At 38.4% G+C, this 21220-nt stretch overlaps 1 long non-coding RNA gene across 1 annotated transcript; it reads right to left on the bottom strand.

Moving 5' to 3' along the window:
* Positions 1-5638: 5638 nt before the first annotated feature.
* Positions 5639-19770, bottom strand: LOC125346339. The gene is made up of 3 exons (XR_007209906.1): positions 19593-19770; positions 19322-19327; positions 5639-5649 (listed from the first exon to the last, which is right to left on the bottom strand). It is a non-coding gene; the product is annotated as an uncharacterized LOC125346339 (long non-coding RNA).
* Between the last annotated feature and the right edge of the window lie 1450 nt (positions 19771-21220).

Here is a 21220-nt window from a genome sequence, read left to right as displayed (position 1 = left end):
AGAAATAAAATGCAGGTTGTTTTCTCTTTTGAGACTTTACCACCAAGCATATAAAAAAATCTAATTTTCATTTGCATTATTCCTGCCTAGATGAGGAGCATGAGCTTTTTAATTCTATGGAACTCTTGACAATCAAACAGAAAAACATGATCCTAAAGAAAAACCAGAAAGTAGTGACTCAAAGTTTTAGACTAAGAATTAGAATATTTAGAAAAATAGGTAGGAAGGCTTAAATTTTTTCTAAAACAAAAACATTTAAAAGTCAAGAAAAATAAGTCCTGAATAATGTTAAATTAGTAGCTGTAGAAATATTTATTAGTTCACAGAGTTCTTCTGGCTTGTAAGAAAGTTATTCCTGAATGAAATTCAAGTCCTTATTCTTTTCCTTCTCATTGATTTGCAGAACATCCTGGAATTGAAGCATGCCAGAAGAACATCAAGTTTATTCAAATATTTATCTTAGTAGAGTGTTCCTAACTGTAATCATTCAAATATGCTTCAAAATTACTTGAAAGTGGACAGGCATAATCATAAACATATACTTTTTAAATCGTATTCAGTTGTGCTTGATAATTTATTTTTGTAAGAATGGTCAGTTGAGACTGAACATTTAAATTAGCAAAGGTAGATCGCCCTTTTGAATGTAGCTAGCAAAATTTTTGTTGTGCAGTAAAAACTAGAATTTGTATTTTAGGAAACCCCATTTAGGCAAATGCTTTACATTACACACATAAAATGCAAGTATGTTCTTCTAGAGTTTGAAAACTAGTTATTAAAAGTCCTGCTCTGTAATATAAGCTCAATAACTGATTTAATCTTTACAGAATGACTTTTCTTCCTTCCTACTTGGTATTCCTATCTATGTAAATGTATTGTGTACTTGTGAGATTTTATGAGCATGCACGTTTGGGCACACATGAATGTGAGATCAGAGGACAATTCACAAAAGTTGTAAACTACAAGTTAAGAGAAAGAAAAATGAGATCACAAATCTGGTATCTCTCAAGTAAGTGGCTCATAACACCAACTGGATAGGATTCATCAAAGCCCACTAACTGCCATTCTAACTTCTACCACCTCCCCACTCCATTCCACAAACAAAAATGGCTGTAGTAACCCTTGGAGTCAGACCATACTCTGTTAACAAAAGTGAGCCTTGTCCCTAGAGAAAAATCTATTTCTCTTCTGTTAGTCATCTGAATAGAGAAAATAGGTTGAAGCATCCCATGAAGGATAGATGATTTCTCCCCCTGAAGCTGTGAGCAGGTAAGCCTGAAGACTTAGAACTTCTTGTCAAGAGCATCTTTGGTGAGAGGAGATAGGCTTAGCTCAGCTCTTGAATGTGGTGGCACATCAAAGAATGTCAAGTCAAGAATCCTTTGGAGGCCATTTCCATGAGTTCTAGAAAGAATTGTGTCTACTAGCATTCTCTTCTTTGTAGTTCTTCTCTTAGGTGACAAATAATTAAAGCCAAACATTAAAGCACTGGAAATGCCCAAGAATTATTTGGAAATGGGAATTCATTAGGATAACAGGACTTCCAAAGTTTATCAGATGAAAACTCAGAATAATGCTCCAGAGGTCAAACTCATGGAAATATTGTCCATATTTATTGTTTGATAGTGGCCAAGCTTATGATTAGAACAGGGGAAATATTCAGCATTGAGTTTTAGCTCTAATACCAAAGATTATCCTAGCTAGTGACAAGGCTACTGAATGGACACAGTCTGTAATACCAACAACTAAATACAAACTGCACATTTGAGTTTAAAGGGGGTAGGTAGTTCAAGTATGGAACATCCAAGTTCTAAAGTCACAGTGGCATCACTAATTCCTCAAGTCTTTCATGTCCTAGTACTGGTGCAAACCAGTTGCTTCTGCAGCCTCTCCATACTTCTTTAGGAGATGATACTGTGTGTTTCTTGGTCTTTCAGATTAGTTACAGTTCTGTCATCTTTCTCTGCTTCTACTCAAGCTACTGAGGCAACTTCTTTTCTTTTCACCCATCAGAGCTTCTTGTGTGGCAGCAGCCCCAGTTCTCAACTCCTCTGACTTCTCATCTCCAGTGCAAATGTAAAAACATGTCTGTCCCATGTTGCAAAGGCATTCACAAGTCAACAGGGTTCCTTCATCTCCATTGGTGGTCTACCCTTCAGCACAGCCTTGTCTTAGCTCTCCTGGTCTTCCTGAGAGTATTAAACAGAAAGTTGTTGTACTTTGTGTTTTGTTTTTTTTTTTTTTTTTTTGGCCCGTCCTGGGCCTTGGACTCAGGGCCTGAGCACTGTCCCTGGCTTCTTCCCGCTCAAGGCTAGCACTCTGCCACTTGAGCCACAGCGCCGCTTCTGGCCGTTTTCTGTATATGTGGTGCTGGGGAATCGAACCTAGGGCCTTGTGTATCCGAGGCAGGCACTCTTGCCACTAGGCTATATCCCCAGCCCGTACTTTGTGTTTTTAACTTCTTTAAGTTCTCTCATTCCAGAAACAATTCACGATTCTTCAGAGGATGTTCCAGAGGACATACGAGGAAGCAGAAAGTAGTGTACTCAAAATTACCTTTGCCCTCTGACTCTGACGTGTTTTACTTGGCTTGATTTGTGAACCTCATACCTTCTTCCATTACCAGAGATGTCCTGACTCTCAGAAAAGTTAGGTTTCATGATACTGGGACTGAGAGCTCATTTTTTTTTTTAAAAGAAAATATGCTTTTAGGGAAAAATAATGACTTTCCAAAAGTTCACCAGATAAAAATTCCAAATATTGATCTGGGGGCAGAATTCCTTTAGAAGTCTAAAGGACTCATGGAAAATGGAGGAAGTGTAGAGTCCTAAAACTCTATGACCTCCATTTAGTAGAACCAGACACACAATTTATCTCTGATAAATCTTTGGGTTTGGTTTAAGCACATAGAACTGCCATCTTTAGACTGCATGCCTCATGATCTGATCATTAATATTTTATTGCATGCTTTGGGAAGCTTTTTCGAGAGCTTGTTTGTTTGTTTATAGTCTTAAAATTTATTAAAAGATGCTGCTAATTGGAAGAGATTGTTTAGAAATGCTATTACCATCCTCCTCCCCCAGTACTCTTCTACAAAGCTACCCTTCCTTCTCAAATTCATCACAGAAGATTGGCTCAAGCTAAAAGCCTTGCTTTAAGAGATATGAGAAATTTTCCTACTTAAGTTCCTTTCTCTCTAATATAGGACTATTTACAATTAAAGGTGGTAGATGATGCATGTATCTCTAAACCCTGTCTTCTAAAAGGGTACACCAGTGTAGATGGGGCTGGAGTTAAACCTTCAGCAGATTCTTCATCCTAGGATCTTCTGAGTGATAAAATGAACTAAAGAAAACATAGGAGCCCAAGGAGAACTGATTTTTTAACTTATTAATTCTTGGAAATAGATTGTCTAGAAATTGTACCAATATTACATTTTGTAGATGGATATGACTACATTTACAGATGCACAAGAAATTTTGTTTAATTGGCAAGGACATTCACTAAGTCCTGGAAAATCTGGAGAGCAAACTCTTACATTAATTTTCAAAGACTTTTCTGCTAGACCTTGGAACAGAGTTATCTGACAGTGGTAGCAGTTGTAAGATTTGGCCAATGAGACGAGAAGTTCCCAGAAGCAAAGGGCTTCATTCCCTACGAACTTCCTGCAAACTTTGTCTGAGCCATTTTTTCGCCTAATTTTCTAATGATTCTGGTAAAACACACTTAAAATGTACTGTAAAAATGTATAAAGAAAGTAAGAGTAACTCATAACTTCAGAGTCTACTGTAAACTTCTCTTAATAATTTATTATGTTTTAATATAGTATTTTGCATGTTGTCTTACTGATACATATCTTCCACATTTTAGCATCTCTGAAATAGACTCTTCTTATATTAACAACTTGTTAAAGCAGTAATTTGAAGTGTTCTTTCTTTTGTAAAAGCAGGTATATGGAATACTAATATATCTTGGAATTAATAATTACAGATTAGATGAAGTACAGAATATGCATGCAGGCCTTTGTGAAGATCTGATGATATTTTGTGAGGATTTATCATGGTATTTTCTTATTACTTTATATTCAAAAAATACTTTTGCCACTAAAAATCAATCAAAAGTTTCATTCCATTCTCTTAAAGAATATCTATTTATGGGCTAGGAATCTGACTTAGTGGTAAAGTGCTTGTCTGGCATGCACAGAGCCCCGGGTTTGATTCCTTAGCACCACATAAACAGAAAACTCCTGAAGGGGTGCTGTGGCTCAAGAGGTAGAGTTCTAGTCTTCAGTAAAAAGAAATTCAGGATCAGTGTTCAGGCCGAGTTCAAGTTCCACCACTGGCCAAAACAAAACAAAACAAAAAACCCCACCCCAAACAAGAATATCTGTTTCTATAACTCCAATGATTTCTTATGGTCTTTTTTTCTCCATTCTATACTTCTAAACTGATTTCTTATTTCCTCTTTGTAATCTGGTTTGTGGATAACTTTTTAGTCGTGTGTGTGTGTGTGTGTGTGTGTGTGTGTGTGTGTGTGTGTGTGTGTGTGTGTGTTGGAGCTTTAACTCAGGGCCTGAGTGCTGTCCTTGAGCTTTTTCTCAAGGCTAGTGCTTTGCCTCTTAAGCTGAACTGCATTTTTAGCTTTTGGGTAGTTACTTGGAAATATGAGTTTTTTTCGGACTGGGTGTTTTCTGACTGGGCTAGCTTCCAAAGCCAGTCTTCAGATCCCCTTAAGTAGCTAGGATTATAGACATAACCCACTGGCACCTGGCTTTATCATTACTCTTCAGAGTAAAACTAGCCATTACTGATTCATTTCCTTTATGCATTACGCAGAGTTAGAAACTCAGCATTCAAAAACATTCACAGTCTAATAAGAGAAAGAAATGGACAAGTGAATAATTATAAAATGCCTTCAATAGGTGAGTTGAAAAAGGAATACATTTATTATTATCCCTCACAACACAAATACATAAGTATATAAACATGTACATAATATCCATTTTAGTGCAAAGTAATATTAGCTTAATAGAGCTCATCATTTATAAGTAGTAGCAACAAAAGAACAAAATCTCTTTTCTGTAATGAAAGCTTTACATTCCTTTCAATAGTTCCTTTTGACATTTGCTTATGATTAGGAAATATGAGTTAATAACAAGTATTTTTCCTTTTTATAGTTTTTCAATATAGAAGCCCATGAGAACACATAATAGTCTTCCTTTCTCACTTATCCACGTCTGAACAGAACCTGCACATGACTCCCTTGGTATTTCCTAGAGAAGCCGCTTTAGCCAACACAGCATCTTGGGAGAGTTGCTCAAATTTCATCACTTATGATTTGATTTGTGTCTCTCATCTTTTCCTAAATGCTTTCTCAGATGACTATCTTTCAATACAATATGAGAGATGAGGTTCAAGTACTCATAAATGCTAACCCAGAGACTCTAAATTCCATTAAAGTTTAAATACCTAATGTCAGCTCCTTTCAAAGTATAGGACTTCAAAGTATAGGACTTGGTCGGGAGAACCTTGAAGAAAAAGACAAAGTAGAAAGAAGAAATTAAGAGGAAGCAAACAGAAACACTCATGACTTTATACTTGGAACTCTGGCCAAATGTAGACCTACAAAATATGCCTGGTTACCACACCACAACTTCATTCCTTCAAAATAAATTAAATCATCTCCATATTAATTATATACCAGCCAAGATTTAGTTAGAGTCAACAGAAAATAGGAGACTCTTCTCCCATATCTGTTTCTACAATTATAACACAGAATAGCATGCAAGGACAATCTTCCCATTCCTATTTCTCATCTTTGCCTTCTTCAGATATTTTATTTCGGAGAGACAGACAGACAGACAGACAGACACACACATACACACACACACACACACACACACACACACACACACGGAGAGATGGAAGGGAGAGAGAGAAAGAGAAACAGATTAATGAAGATAAACACCAACCATCTCAGAGCTCAAGGCAGACATAATTCAAGCAAAGAAGGAGTAGGCAATATAATTAATGTAAGTTCATCCTACACAGTAGCACATTCAGTAATCATAATCTTTCCTTTTATCCAACATTCTCCCCAGCACTGTCTTTCCTACTGAGCACCACACCCTATGTGACACTCTCTCTGGGGCTAAAATCAGAAAGGCCAAAGAAGGAAGAAAATACCAGCTTACAATTCATTCTAAACACATTTAAGAAGAAAAGCCAATGATATTCTTCAGTAATTTGGGCTGGTAAACAACTTATCTTATAAAATTTTAAGTGTTATAATAGCTATCAAGAATTGAATAGGATTTTATTATCCATAACGTTAAATATATCAAAATAGGCATTTTCATTCAAAAAGATAGTGTAAGCTAGATGTAGCAGCCTGTACTTATAATCCCAGCTACTAAAGAGTCAGAGATCAGGAGGATTGTGTACAATTTAAGGCCTGCCTGTGCAAAGTACTAATGAGATCCCATCTCAGTAAACAAACTGAGCATAGGTGCATAGACCTGTAACCCCCGGTATTTGGTAAACATCGATAGAAGAATCATAGTCCAGGACTAGTCCTGGCCACAAGTACAAGACCCTAACTGAAAAAAGCAAAAAAAAAAAAAAAAAAAAAAAGGTTGGGATACTAATTCAGGTTGGAGAGCACTTTTCTAGAAAACATAAGACCCTGAGATCAGAATCCAGTACCATCAAAACACAAATAAACTAAAATGGAAAAATCTCCCTTTCATAAACTGTTGCCTGAGATAGCAAAGGACAGTATTTTGAACAAGAGCTGTGCTGAACTGACAGAAATACTCATTAAGGAAGGCACATTTACAAACATATGGCTGATGTAGACATGCTGATAGAGTTATATAAACCTTAGGCAAGTTGAGAAAAATGCTCGTTGGGTAGGCCCAGTGGGTGTGAGGTTCCTCACCTGTTCCTCTCAGAACCAAGGACAATGATTTCCTGTCAGAGCTCATTGTAAGGTGCAATTGATGCAAACAGAACATTTAAGTGAACTTTAGCTGAGCCTTAAAAATCAAATAAAAACATGATGATAGACACAAGGAGGAATTAAAACACTCCACAACTCTCCCCCCAACCCCATTGCCAACATGCTTAACTCATTATCTTATTGTGGAGTTGTAAATTGTACTTTATTGTGAATCTCTCATTTATAACTGGCTACAAACCAGAATAGTTCCCCCTCATATCACCCAACTATCCCTTTTGTTGCTATCATTGCTGGCAAACTAAGTCTTCGTGTTTTTATGTCTCCTTCTTTCTCAGGGCCTCAATAATCTTGAGAATGTTTACAGCATTCACAGTGTTGGTATAAGCCAGATGTGTTTGACCCAAAGCATGAGACCATCACCTCTGTTGATGATTTATCTGAACCCCTGAAGCAGAAAGCACAGCAACCTGTCTGCCCTCCAGTGCCCACATTGCCTGTGTGCCAGCAACAGCTTTGACAAATATAGTCACCAGGCCCTCCACACTAATTTAACTCCTAGAATAGATGCTTGTAACAGCCCCAGGGGCACTGCCAGGTTCAGTCTGTGCACCCCCCTCCAATTTCCAAGTTCAGCTTCTCACGGTACATCTACAAAAAAAACAGTTACTAAACCCAAGTAGGAATTATACAACTGCAAATTTCAAGATAGCTTCTCAGCTTATAATGAAGGATTTCAGGCCAAGATAGCTGGAATAAAGATGTCAGAATGGGTTCTCTATTGCACTTCATCACCGAAAAGGCCAGGAGTCTTTAAACTGTTTGAATTTCTGGATTTGATAGGCCATGGGAACAGAAGGCTGATGAGTCAGGTATGATTTTTGTTTTTGTTTTGTGACTACTTTGGTAGAGTTTTTGGATGCCTGGCAGATATGTGTGCACCATTTGCCTGACTTTTATTTAGAAAAGAGAAGTACATGACTGGACAGCAAGGCTGGTATTCATAAAGTCTGCACTTGGGAAGACAACATAGCATGGCAGTGAGAAGGTCAAGGGTCAAGACCAGCAGTGCAGCCTTAGGAAAGTTACAGAAAATCCTGAGCACCTAGGTCCTTGTTTATAAACATAGGGATCATAAATGGTAGTAACCATGTCATAGGTTCATAGTGAGCATTAAATAATAAAGTAAACATTCACTCATAGCACTCAAACAATGATGATATTGTCAATGGAAATGACAATTTGAGGCAAAGACTAGGCAATCTCTTATCTAAAATTTTCACCACCTGCCAGTGTCCCATACCTGTAACCTAGCTACTTAGGTGTTGGAGATCTTGAGGATCACAGTTTGTGGCTATCCTAGGCAAAATGACCATGATACCTCTTTCTCAACTAACAGATAGGTATGGTCATGCGTTTTTCATCCCAGCTATGCAGGAGTCTGACCCTGGGAACATTGCAGTTCTAGACCAACTTAGGCAAAAAAGTTCACAAGATTTTACCCCACCAAAAAAAAAACAAAAAGATTTTATCCCAACAGAAAAGGGCTGGATATGGTGGCCACACACATGTCATCTTAGCTATGTCAGGAAGTGTAAAAAAGCACGATCATGTTCCAGGAAGGTCCAGGAAAAAAGAGGGACCCTATGAAGTTAACCAGAGAAAAAAGGGCTAGAGGTGCGGCTTAAGTTGTACGCACAAGACTCAAAATTCAAACTCTAGTACCACCAAAATGGAAAAGAAGGGAAAGAAAGTGAAGGGAAGAGAAGAAAAGAGAGGGTAGGAGAGAAGAGAGGAAGGGAAAAATGGGGGAGGGAGAAGGAGGGGAAGAAGGAAATAAAATGCTTTGTGCTTCTCTAAGACAGTAGGATTAGAAAAATCGTAAGGCTTCTTTCCTTTCTCTGATTGATTCTCTATGATATGCTTTGTGTTGGAATCACTTAAAACCAAACCGCTGACTCTTCAACTAATCCTTAAGGAGTCAATCCAGGTTAGATTATTTTTTATTACCTTTGTAAGATTGACATGCTATCTACCATGCTAACAAGGCACCTTTTAACATCATTTTTCATTTGTGCTTACATTATCACCATTCCTTTACTGATGAGAAAACTGAGCTAGTGAAGTGCTGAAGGCTGTATTCTCCAGGTGTTGAAGAGGTTGTTTTTCCAAGGTGTTTGGAATGCAAAGCCAATTTACTTCTGTGTAAAGTAGGACGACTAGTTATCCATCCTCAGATAGTTTGCCAGGAGTGCTCTTTCTTTATATTGACTGCTACTCAATTGTTCAGCTCCTTTTGTAACCAGTAATAGTATAAGAATGTCATCTACTTACAAATTGGTTAACATTTAGATGGTGAAAAGTATATAAACATTTTAATATGGTGACTGGGTTTGGACTACATCAGTATTTTCAAGACTCCTGTAACAATGATGGGGCAGACATTGTGGTTTTACCTTGGATGCTACAGAGCAGCTAACTAGTCCCTGCTCCCTCTGCCTTAGAAGCTGGGGGTAATGAGAACAGTAGTAAATATATTTGACTAAGTCTCTTGTCAATTATAATCAGCAAAATCTAAAGTCCCCTTCCTTCCTTTAGCAAGGTCCCCAATGCCTTTATTACATTTGCTTGGCATCTGACTCAAAGTCCTGTTTAACATCAGTACCTACTGGGTAACTGCTGAGTCACAAGTTCTATTCATGGGCCTTCATTGACAGGGTTGTGTCTCTTATTGTCACCCAGCTGCCTCTCGCTCAGTTTAAGGGAACTTCTCTCAAGACTGGCATTGTGTACAGTTTGTTACTGAGGTGTCCAAAGAGTGACTGCATTTTTTAACCCACACTTGCAGAAATTGAGACAAGTTTACTGGGGACAATATTGTATTAAGTTTGAGCACCAAACCTGCTCTCACAACCAAAACTTCACAGCCCAGCTGATAATGAAAGGATCCCAGGAGAGAGCAGGCATTGGATCTAAGGGCAGGTACCTCAAGAGCAAGAGTCTCACATTTTCTGGTGGTCTGTTAGTGAGCCGAGCAGGGCCTTCTGTGGAGTTTAGGATTGATCCTGCTTCATTTTAAATTTGAATTGTGAAAAATTCAAATGGACTCATCTTAATATTGACCTAATTACGTTTTTTTGCCAGTCCTGGAGCTTGAACTTAGGGCCTAAGCACTGTCCCTGGCTTCTTTTTGCTCAAGGCTAGCACTCTACCACTTGAGCCACAGTGACACTTCTGGTTTTTTCTATATATGTGATGCTGAGAAATAGAACCCAAGGCTTCATGTATGTGAGGTAAGCACTATACCACTAGGCCATATTCCCAGCCCTGACCTAATTACTCTTACCGATAAAACTGCCAAACAGAAGTCTAGAACAAGATCATCAGCAAAATAACCTCATGGCCCCTCACAGAATTGGTCTATGTGTATTCTGTGCTGATATTTCCAGCTTCTAGCAGACAGCATTTTGAGTGTCAAGGTATATATAGGGCTGTGCTGACAGGAGGCTGCCACTAGCCCAGGACTGGTCAGAACACTGAGGCCAAAGCCAAACGGTTGACTGCCTTTGGTGCTGTAAGAGTAAATGGATGAATGCATTGTCAGGACATAATAAGGAGGGTGAGGACTGTGGTAACCTGAAACAGGTGTTGTTTTATTTTTAAAGAAATAGCTGCCTCCTGACTCCTGCCAATAATTGTATCTAGGGAAGTTATTGCCAAGTTGTCAAATCAGAATGGAAATATGCAAATAAGGATACTGCTACAGACTAAGGGGATTTTAGCTCTTGTACTCTATAATGCAGTGATGTTACCCAGTAAGGCCTTTGGGAAGTGATTAGATCATGGAAACTTTTGTTTTCGAAAGTGGGTTTTGTGGTCTAATAAAACAAAAGGCCTTAGAAAAGCTCCATCCCTATGTCATGTGAAAGAACAGACATCAGATCTGTTGGCTCCTTGATCTTGAGCTGCTCAGCATCTAGAACTGTAAGAAATAACTCTTTGTTACCATAAGACATTCTTCTTATTTTATTTTATTTTATTTTGTCTGTCCTGAGGCTTGAACTCTGGGCCTAGGTGCTGTTCCTGGGCTCCTGTTTGCTCAAGGCCAATCCTCTACCACTTGAGTCACAGTACCACTTCTGGCTTTTTCTGTAATTAATTGGAGATAAAGTCTCATGGAGTTTCCTGCCTGGGCTGGCTTTGAACCGTGATCCTCAGATTTCAGCCTCCTGAGTAGCTAGGATTACAGGCGTAAGCCACTGGTGCCTGGCTCCTTTATTGTATTTTTTAAACCAGCTGAACAAATTCAGACATAATATAGAGATATTTAAATTTTAAAATGTTGATAGATAATGTACTCTTTCCTGAGCACTTTTTAAGTTGATACATTCTAGGTTAAATAAAATACATAAATGAGCCAGGCATGGCTTTAAAAATCTGTACTGTCCTGGTCATTGTTTCCCAAGTCATGGTCTAAAAACCACCTGCATCAAAACTATGTTTTGAGATGAAGCAAAGACCTCACTCCAAACCTACTTTATTAAAATGATGACACTGGGGTTCGAACTCAGGAATTCATATTTATAAGATGGATGCTCCACTGCTGAGTCATGTGTTTTGCTGGTTATTTTTAAGACTGAGTCTTGGTTCCCATCAAAGTACCTACCTGGACTATTTTAGGCTTTCTGTCATGGATGGGATGACAGCACATGCCATTGTGCCTAGCTTTCCCCTGTGGAGATGGAGTCTCACACAATTTTCTTCCCAGGCTATCCTGGAACCATAATCCTCCCAATCTTATGCTCCCCTTTAGGTTTAGGATAACAGCCAATGGATTCAGTACAGCTATGGCTTCACCAACTTTTCTGTCTGGGCTGGCCTCCAACCACAAGCCTCCTGTTCTCAGTCTTCCCAGTTAGCTTGGATTACAAATTCAAGCCACCGGCATCCAGCCCTAAGTAACAATTCCAGATTCTGATCTGTTCTGGACTTTCTTACCAGAATTCTGGGTGTGAACAAGAGGAGGTAGTGTCTCAGCTTCCAGGTATTGGGTTTTCTGAGATTAGGAGATATGAGAGTTAGTTTTCAAATTACTAATAGCACATTGAGGCCCTGATAAAACTTCATAGCCTCCATTTTAGATATTCCTCCTCTTTCCTATTAAAATCCATTTGGCCATTTCACAGGTGCTCACTGAGTTTGTTCTCCTCTGTGCCAGTTACTGTCCTAGGCACTGGGGATAAACAACAAAAACCAACCCAACAACAAAAACCCACTGAAATCCCTGTTTTGTGTAGAGTTATCTAATGGGAAAAGATAGAGAATAGGGGTTGTAAGACAACAGGTGGTTATGCTCAGGTTGACAGGTGGTTATGTTCAGAAGAAAATTGAAGTAAGAAAGGAAGATGAATGGAGAAGAAGATGTATGGAGGGGTGACAGAGAGCAAAGAGCTGCAATTTTAGACAGGATTTTCTAAGGGAGTGTCAATTGGCAGAGGAGACTTGAGTGAAAGAAGGAGACAGCAATGCTGAAATCTGGAGAAAGGCATCAAGACAACTGTAGGGATACTGAGGTAGAGGAACAGCATGTTTGGTAGAGGCCAAGAACAATGAGCAAAAGGAGAGTTGTGCAGGATTAGACAGAGGGAAGAATATTCAAACTCCATATGGTTTCAATTTGGTGCTCAGTTGTTTTACTGTGGAAGAAGACAGGAAAGACCCTGGAGGGATTGAGCAGAAAATGTCAGGGTCTCTCTAGCTTCTGAGAAAGGGATGAATGAAAAATACTTTGGAAGCTAGTCCAATAATCCTGGTAGTTTGAACCAAAAGAATAGTGGTAGATATAGTGCAAAGTGGTCCAATTTTGGATTTTTTAAGAGTAGATTTTCTTCATCAATGGCATTGATCAAGATACATTGTCCATGTAAATTGACATGATGAATAGAAACCCCTTTGTACATCTCCCTTAGGATAGTTAAAAGTAGACTTTCTGATGTATTGAACATAGAGTATGAGAAACTGAGTCAAGAATGACATCAATGGGAGCTCAGGGACAGTACGGTGGTAGAGAATGTGCTTAGTATACAAAACGCCCTGAGATTAACCCCCAATATGAGAAAGACATGGATAGAGAAAGGGAGACACAGGAGAGAGGGGGAGGAAGGGACAAGGAGAAGAAGAGGAAGAGATAGGGAGGGAGGAAGGGAGAATGAGAGGAACAGGAAGAGAGAGAGGGAGAGAAAGAAAGGGAGAAAGAGACCTGGTTGACTGGGATTTAGGGATTTACTGCATAGACGTATAGGGTAGGGAATGGTGATGAAAAGGTCAAAGAATTACATCTTCAAAGTAACTAGGGAAGTTTCCTAGGACAAGATAGTGTCCCAAGTATGGAAGATGTGAAAGCAAAACAAATATAACTTCAACTAAAAACATTAGTTTCCTCCTTCCCTGGCAGGGTTCTTTTCCTTTGTGACAGACAGCTCATTACCCTTCAGCAAATGAGGAAAAGTGTGTCTCAGGTCTCTAATATTCAAATCACTGTGTTGTATAATTTACATGTCAGTTCCTTTGATGAAAAGTGCAGTCAGAACAGTAACAAGTTGAGACATACTTCAAGTGCTGGAAATAAATATCAAATTCTATAATAACTCATCTGTTTTTGTCTATGTTATTTCCTAGCCAATTCAAATGTGACCTAGAATCTGAAATTTTTTTGTCTTCTGCTTACCTTGGAGCTTCAGAATAACTTGTAATGGATAATAAATGATATTTTCTCATTGAAAAAAACTGAAAAGGGCTGGGGATATGGCCTAGTGGCAAGAGTGCTTGCCTCGTATACATGAGGCCCTGGGTTCAATTCCCCAGCACCACAAATACAGAAAACGGCCAGAAGTGGTGCTGTGGCTCAAGTGGCAGAGTGCTACAGCCTTGAGCAGTGCTCAGGCCCTGAGTCCAAGCCCCAGGACTGGCCAAAAAACAAAACAAAACAAAACAAAAGTAAAACCTGAAAAGGTATCTCACCAGTTGGGGAAGGCTAACCATTTCATCTTCCTAAACTTCCAATAATCATTTGATATTATAATTCTAAAGAAATAGGGTGCCTTAAAAAGCTCTAGTTTTTGCTAAACCTTTGCATTTCTATATTTCACTCTAACATAACTATTTGAGTTGCTTTTCATAAGAAGAACAGTGAAAGAGATTGGAGGCCTTTGTACCTCTACCAAATTACAGTTCATTCAATTCTGTAGTGCTTAATGGAGTCATTTTTACAGTGCTAATGGAAAGTATAGTCTGCCCCTCCCAGATCTACCATCTCCATGGTAACTGCACAAGATCTCAACAATTCACTCATAGCAAATACTAGAGTAGGATTCATTTCCTTCTTAGATGGCAGAAGAGATTTTTGAAGGGGTGGAGGGTTTGATCTCTGTATTATTATGCCTTCCATGTTGCAAATATTTAATGCAAGGTGTGAATTCAGGATGCAGATCAGTGCCTCAATAGTCTACTTGATATTGTATTGTCTACACCACAGCCTAGCAGGCCTTTTAAAAGAGAGCTGTTTTCTTCTGTTTCTGAACTCACTTCTACTAATCACATAGGGGGAAATAAGACTTTTGTCTAAATCTTCCCCATAGATAAAAAATCATCGAAGGTCAACAGAGGAATTTCTTTCTGAAATGTTTTGTTTTTTAATATAATAATGACTTATTTATTGTCAAAGTGATGTACAGAGGGTTTACAGTTTCATACGTTAGGCCATGGGTACATTTCTTGTACTACTTGTTACCTTCTCCCTCATTCCCCCCTCCCCCTCTCCCCTTCCCCTCTCCTCTCATGAGTTGTTCTGTTGGTTTACACGAAATGGTTTTGCAAGTATTGCTTTTGGAGTCGTTTGTCTTTTTATCCTTTGTCTCTCAATTTTGATATTTCCTTTCACTTCCCTAGTTCTAATACCAGTATGTACAATATCCAAGGTACTCAGATGAGATAAAGTGATAGCACGGGGACAACCACAGGAAGGGGATACAAGAGGATCATCAAGAAAAGAAGCTACGGTTTCACATGGCATGTTGAAAGTAATTACAACAGTGATATAACAGTCGTTTCCATAACATGGAGTTCATTTCACTTAGCATCATCTTATGCATTCATAAGGGCATAGCTATTAGGCTCTTGTGATCCTCTGCTGTGACTAGCCTAAACCTGTGCTAATTATTCCCTATGAGGGAAACCATAGAGTCCATGTTTCTTTGTGTCTGTCTCACTTCAGTTAGTATAATTTTTCCAAGTCCTTCCATTTCCTTACAAATCGGGCAATGTTTTTTTTTATATATATACATACATATGTATATATATATCTTTTTAGAAGATTTATATTGGTTTTGTTTTGTTCTGGTTTGGTTTGGTTTCTTGCCAGGCCGGGGGCTTGGACTCAGGGCCTGAGCACTGTCCCTAGCTTCTTTTAGCTCAAGTCTAGCACTCTGCCACTTGAGCCACAGCGCCACTTCTAGCTTTTTCTGTTTATGTGGTGCAGAGGAATAGGGCTTCACGCATGCTAGGCAAATACTCTACCACTAAGCCACATTTTTGGCCTAGAAAATTTATATTGCTATTGTAGAGTTGATATACAAGGGATTACAGTTCCATGAATCAGGTAATGAGTACAATTTTTGAACCATGTTTTCCTTTCTGTCACTCCCACAGAGGAATGTTTACCATCCTCAATTGACCTAATAAAAATTAGCTCCTTTCCCAGAGTGCCCTTGTGTATTGGGGCATCCCTCTAGCTTGTTAGGAAATAACTGGTGCCTAGTGCCTGGTTTGCTTAACTTACATATGGATGCCTCCAGGCAAAACAGTCTTCATGCTTAATAAGAATTTTTTAAATGTAATTCAAATTCCATATTCAAATATGATGTGACAAAACATATTAAAGGTATTTCCTAATACACAATAACTTTCCAAAAGAAGTGACTTATAAGGAGTTCCTAAAATCTGAAAAAAATTAAAGGAAAATAACACAGCTGCTTCTCATTATTCCTCACTGAGTCTTCAGTGGAGGACTGGAGAACCCAGAGTTTCATGCTTTGGGAGTTCACTGTTGTTGAACTTTTGGCTTCTATCGTAGTTCTTACACCTGTTCCCGGAACCCAAAGGGTCAAATGCTGTCCAAGCAACCCAATCAATAGAGAGAAACACAGGCAGCTCTGGCTGAAGTTGTAGTCACCAGAGATTATGTGATTTAGTTACCAGAGGCCCCAATTACTCATGGCCCTTTCAGCCACTAAGTTCCAATTTAAATGCATCCTGACCTCAGTCTTGTAGATTGGGGGTGGGGGTGGGGGGGGAGGGTTTATCTTGAATTGTTAAAATGAATATTCCTACATTGAACTTACGTTGAGGTTTTCATATTACTAATGCTTTGTTGTTGTATGGGTAAAATCCTTCCCAACCAGGCTGCTGGAAGGGTTGAATGTACTGGTGTATGTGTTTTCCCACATAGGGTATTTGATAAACAACCAGGCATATCTGAACCACTAAAGTAGCTTGGATATCAATGCTTACTTATTAAGGAATAGGAAACTGAAGCTCTGTGGCAACATGAAATCAAGGTTTTTATAGAATCTCAGAGTAGAAAAGAGTTGCATTGCAGCCTCACCATCCTCCTGATGAATGATTTGAATCTGCCAATTGCTCTACCTTCCAGTTTCTCAGGTATGAACATTACCAAATACAAGGAAATAGCCAGTTTTACTTAATTGTGAAGAATAAAAAGGGAGAAATCAACTCAGGGTCAAAACTATGCCCAACCACATAAGATATTACATCACTATGTAACCACTCTATAATAAAGTAGGGATTCTGATTTGATTTTCTAGTCTAAAAAACAGAGCTTCGTGGGATAATTTTATAAGCTCCCACAACTTTAGTTAAAAGAGCAGTAATCTCCAAAATGGATGTACTAAAAAAGGAACCTATAAACTCATCCTAAAATGTCAGAGATTAGTCATGCTTAATAGATTTATTCTGACCATTTGCACAATTTTGACCTCTATGCTCTTCATGGTGATGGACAGAAGCTTAAATCTGTCTCTTTTTAAAAAAACCAACTTCTGCCTTTCTCCAGGTACAGTGCTTGTCTCTGTCCTCTCCCATGATTAGATCCATGTTCTAGGTATGCATTACTACAAATTCAGAGCTATGGTTTTTATAGATTCTAAAATGAAAGCTAAATCCATGCTAGTCCCGAAGAATCTGTTGCTACTCAGGAGGTAACTACAAGCCGAGATGGATACAGAAATGCTGTTGTCTTGTTTGTCCTAGGATCCCCAGAGTCTCACACAGTGCCTGCTATATAGCGGGCCTTCAGTAAGTAATTGTTGATGAATAAAAAAACTATACATTTGGAGTGGCATTGGAGCCTTATTGTGACTTGATGCAATCTTTGAACATGCTAAGTTGCCTATAAAAGAAAAAGATAAAGAGAGATGTTGAATCAAGAAGTTGAAAAGTTGAAGGTTTTGCCAGTCCTGGGGCTTCAACTCAGGGCCTTGAACACTGCCCATGAAATTTTATCTCAAGGATAGTGCTCTACCACTTGAGCCACAGCTCCATTTCTGGCATTTTTATTATTTATTTCTTTTTGGTGGTTAATTGGAGATAAGAGTCTCATGCACTTTTCCTGCTCAAGCTGGCTTTGAACCATACTCTCAGATCTCAGCCTCCTGAGTAGCTAGGATTACAGGTATGAAAGTTTTACCCTTCTATACAGAATGAAATTTCATTCTCTGAATTTATTCTGGTTTCAGTGTGTTCTTAGATTTAATGGATTCCCAGAAAATACAACATTCCATCAGTTTGTTTTTTTAATGCAGCTAACAAAATCATTTGACTGTTAGTCTTTCATTTAAGTCAGTTTTTTGGCTTATACAGAACTATTCTTGACTATTTTCACAGAAAATGAAAGGGTGTTTTTGCCATTAGAATCCAGATATGGAAGAGTCTTCCCCCAATGCATAGTCTGGAGGGACGGCTGAGAGAATGCCTGCCTAACCTTCACCATCACTGGGGCTAGCTTCCCACCTTCTGGCCTATGTGCTCGGGAATCTGGGGAGTGGGTTGCCTGCAGGCACTTAAATTTATGATGAACCTACCTTGTCTCAGTCCTCATTTTCTTGGCTGGAAGAACAAACTGAAAGGCCTCAGGGATGACAAATCTGAGATAACTTTTTCTTTGGTTAACTTTTCCTAAAATATTTCCCTTCGAGTGTTAACAAACTAAGTCTTCTCAGTTTGCCCTCATTTTTGCCCTCACATTTTGCAGATGTCCTAGGCCAGGGCCAATTTCATTGCTGTCTCTAGGAGAGGAAGACTTTGCACTTGGAACTGTGCAGTTCTTCCTGCTTCCCAGCCGGCCACTCTGCTCACCACTCTCCCTTCTCCTTCCTTTCTGACATATTTTCAGTCTTATTTCTCCTCTGTAAACCAGAAGCCATGAAATTATCTGCCAAGATGGGTTTGGCTGTAGAGATAAGTTTTTTAAGTGCCCTACCACATTCCCCCCCAGGGGATGGCAAGAATTTTTGAGTTGTAAAAAAGTGTGTTGTTGACTGTGTAAAGAGAGAAATTCGTTCGTGCTTTCTGAAAATACCTCAGCATCTCAGGAAGCTAAAAATCCTTGATGATTGAAAGTAGCTTTTTTTTTTTCTCATTCCAGGAGCATTTTTTTTTTTTACACAATGATAGAGGACATAATTACAATGATTGGTCGAAGTAGTAAAAATGGGACATTATTGTGCCTTTTTACCATATGCCAAACTGCATATCTTTTCTGTGTTGCAAAGTCCATATCACTATTTAGCTTTTAAGCAATATCTGTGATTCAGAAATAAGAAATGTGTTGTTTGTTTCTTTTTTTCTAATTGCTCACACTAGCCACTGGCAGATACATAGCTATTACCTCATATATCTAATTAATATGAATTGAATGTTTACTAATGTCATGACCAGGAGACATTGGCTAAGTAAGTTGGATAATGTGCTGCTGAAGTGTGTTTATCTGGAATCAACTTTAATTACTGAAATAGGCATCACCTATCAGCAGTTTTCACTACAAGACACCACTTGTTTAATCTTGAGTTTTATGTTTTTTCTAAATACAATGTGTCTGAGGGCAAAAAAGAATCCTGGAAAGCAAGAAAACAAAGAACAATTAAATACCCACAATATTCAATGTTTTTCACAACTCTGCTGTGCCCTGCCCCCCCCCCCACATACACACACTAGAGAGTAGTATAAATACCCTAATTTAGTTATATACTCAAGGGACAAAAACAATTCACAAAGGCCAACTTTGGTACATGACGATTAACTGTAATCCAGACCTTAGTCAGATCTCACAAGTTTTTCTATAATATCCTTTTTCTGTTCTGGGTTCTAATCAATCTACTAGGGATTTTTGTGTGTTTGTTTTGTTTACTTTCTTACTGTAGCATACTGAAAAAGAAGCTTCTAAATGGTTGCTCCAATATTTACCTCAGGAAAATTTAAAATATTGGCTGAACATGGTTCACTTAAGGGTAATTGAACCAATTTCTGGAGGTGCAGCCCAGGCCTTAGTAGTCTTTTTTTTCCACATAATATTGTCTTTAATTACCTTAAGTCTTATGGCCACATAATTTACAAATTATCTCCTTTATCTCAATCCTTTTCTCTAAGAAGTTGGCAAAAAGCACCACTATCAATCACACATACATAATAGTTCCACAAAAACTTGTGAATAGCTGCATAAAGAAAATCTTGAATTGTAACTTTGTCTTAGTATTCAAAAATAAAGTTGGTATAGTCTTAACAGTTCTCCAGATGATGTCAATGTACACAGCCAGAGATAAAAGGTCAGCTCAGACAGGAGTCATTCTCATCTTTCTTGCTTCTTGCTTCCATGTGACTAAAAATGAGAAGAGCTGGGGGAAGGGGGTATCTTCTTCAAAGTAGACTAGGATAAAGGCAGTCCACGGTCTCTATCTTCCCTTCTCTGCCTTGGGAGGAAAGGAGTTATTTCTCTCTTGGTGTCAGTTTCTAAAGCTTCAATGTCTCTGGTGGTAACAAGCAGACTTAGATTGGACTTCTCTCCCATTGGCACACATGAAGTCACTGTACAGAAGTGTAAAAACAGAATAAATTTGCTTCCCAGCCCACCTGCCTGAGGCTGATTACACCATGTAAGTCACAGCACAAACTCTAGTTCATAGCGTTCAACACTGGATGGCTGCTCTCAATTAGTTTATTTCTCTTCTTCAGAAGAGTTATGAGGGTATTTAAGATAGATGCATGTACTCAGGCCGCCATTTCAAGCAATTTCATAACTATCTTAATATTACTTGGCATCTCTTAAAAGTATGTCCCTCCAGTGCCTAACATATGAAACTGTAACCGCTCTGTATATCAGTTTGACAATAAAAAAATAAATAAATCTAAAAAAAGAAAATAGTAGTAGTAGTACAGTAATTATTATTCATAAACATAATAATATGAAACTCTTCATAAGACGTATTATCACAGACTTTTGGAAAAACAGTAGTTTGGCATTTCTCGAAATTCCTAAGGTTCCTGAACCCAAAAAATATTCTTCTGCATCTATGAAGCATTCTCTTATAATATTACAATGTGAAATTGTAATAGAAAGAGAAAGAATAAAATTATTTTCTAACACTTAAAAAAAATAACAGATTCATTTTTAACAAAGTGACTAAGCTAAAACCATGTTTCATGTGTAGTTATTTGTTTTTTGGTTTGGGTTTTTTTTTGGTTTGTGTGTGTGCGACATGAACAGGGTCCTGGGACTTGAACTCAGGACTTGGGTGCTGCCCCTGAGTTTTACTCAAGACTGGGATTCTATCACTTGAGCCACAGCTCCACTTCTGGCTTTTTTGGGTGGCTAACTGGAGATAAAAGTCTCATAGATTTTGCTGCCTAGGTTGCCTTCAAACTGTGATCCTCAGAACTCAGCCTCCTCAGTAGTTAGGATTACATGCGTGACACTTCAGTGATTGGCTAGAAACTTGCTTTATATTAGGTTATTCCTATAACACCTAGTGACATTATTACATTTAGAATTTTTTGCATCATTAAAACTGAACTAATGATCTTATTTTCTTTGCCTTTTGTTCAGTGTTCTTTTAGCCACAGATTTCCAATGCTATCGTATTTCCTTCGAGATTTTACTATTTATCAGTTCATTTTTATGTTGACTTTGAGAAAAGTT

This window comes from Perognathus longimembris, chromosome 2, assembly GCF_023159225.1.
Source record: "Perognathus longimembris pacificus isolate PPM17 chromosome 2, ASM2315922v1, whole genome shotgun sequence".
NCBI lineage: Eukaryota > Metazoa > Chordata > Mammalia > Rodentia > Heteromyidae > Perognathus > Perognathus longimembris.
Note: the sequence above shows the minus strand (reverse complement) of the source record. Positions and strands in the feature narration are given on the sequence as shown.